At 45.3% G+C, this 1,239-nt stretch overlaps 1 protein-coding gene across 1 annotated transcript in view; it reads left to right on the top strand.

Annotated features, from left to right (window-relative positions):
- AP2M1 (adaptor-related protein complex 2, mu 1 subunit) overlaps positions 1 to 1,239 on the top strand; it is a gene marked incomplete at its 3' end in the record, with an annotated part of 16,102 nt that overhangs the window by 2,401 nt on the left and 12,462 nt on the right. The window lies entirely within an intron of this gene.

A 1,239-nucleotide genomic window follows, 5' to 3' on the forward strand; every position in this document is an offset into this window, starting at 1 on the left:
AAGGATTAGCCATGATACTGTAGCTTGTACTGAAATCTGTATGAGTTCTGTTTCTAACGAACCAATGAGGCAATAGATATCAAAACCAGTTCTTAACTCCTAAATGATAGATCTGAAGAGCTGAGGGCTGAGTCTGTCCAGCTTGTTGGGAGGTAGGTTGGATGGAAAATGAGCCTAGCTGTTGCCTGTCTTCATGTGGGTTCCAGGTGATAGACCTTTAAGACTTCTTGGTCTTGGCACTTGCCTTTGGCATTCTGAAGCCTCAGCCTGTGTGCTGGGGAGATTAAAGGTTATCTGTGGTTGTGAGAACCTCTCCCCTTGCACAGTTTAAAGCTCTTAAGTAACAACATGCTAGCTCAAATGTTAATAAGCAAAGCGATGGTCGATGAAGAAACCCTTCCCTTGGCTTTGTTAAAAGCAGAAGAGGCAGAAATACTGCAAAACTTGAACTTTCTTTGCTTGCTACTTAGAATGGCTTTAGTGCATGTAGTGCATCTGTCCGTACAGCAGCTAGCTGCATGCATAAGCAGCCTCTTAAAAAAAGGAAGCAAAGCACTATGCATTTAATTCAGGATACCATGGAGGCATCTACTGTGGTCTTCAAGTGCCTTGTTCTTCAGTGACATAGTCATTGGGAGAACCTACCTGCATTTCAGAATGTAGCTATTTAATAAAAAGAACAGATTTGAAACCGAGCAGCTTACATGCCAAACTGCATGCACTCCAAATGTAATAGGCGTTTGGTTTCTGAGCTTCTAATACATCACTTCAGCTTCGTGGCTCTTGATCCTGAAGGAAAAAGTGCAAGCTGGATAGAGCAGTGTCTGAGTCTGCAGGATGTGCTGTATCTCTCCAGATGTGCTCCAGCTCTGTCAAACTTGCTGTATTTCCTGTTGGCTGGACCAAGTCAGAAAGCATCAACTCAAACAGCTTCACATGAGAAGTACTGTCGTAGAAATGCCCACTCAGACTTGCAGCCCTGTTCTGAGGCAGACTGGGAAGAAGATACCTGGTACTCTGCAGTCCCCAGGTGATGCCTCAGATGGAGGATTTGGGGTTTTTCCCCTCCAAGGCCTGCTATGTGTATTAGCAGAGCAGACTGGGTATCACTGATGTGATACAGATGCAGCTCGTCTGGACTAAATGCCCAGTTAGCTCTAAAATTCAGCCAAACACAAGTCTGTCCATGCTGGCGGCCTGACCACGGTATGTCAGCAGTGTGCCTTGTGAGGGCTTCAT

Source organism: Buceros rhinoceros, unplaced genomic scaffold (genome assembly GCF_000710305.1).
Source record: "Buceros rhinoceros silvestris isolate BGI_N320 unplaced genomic scaffold, ASM71030v1 scaffold35653, whole genome shotgun sequence".
NCBI classification, from domain to species: Eukaryota; Metazoa; Chordata; class Aves; order Bucerotiformes; family Bucerotidae; genus Buceros; species Buceros rhinoceros.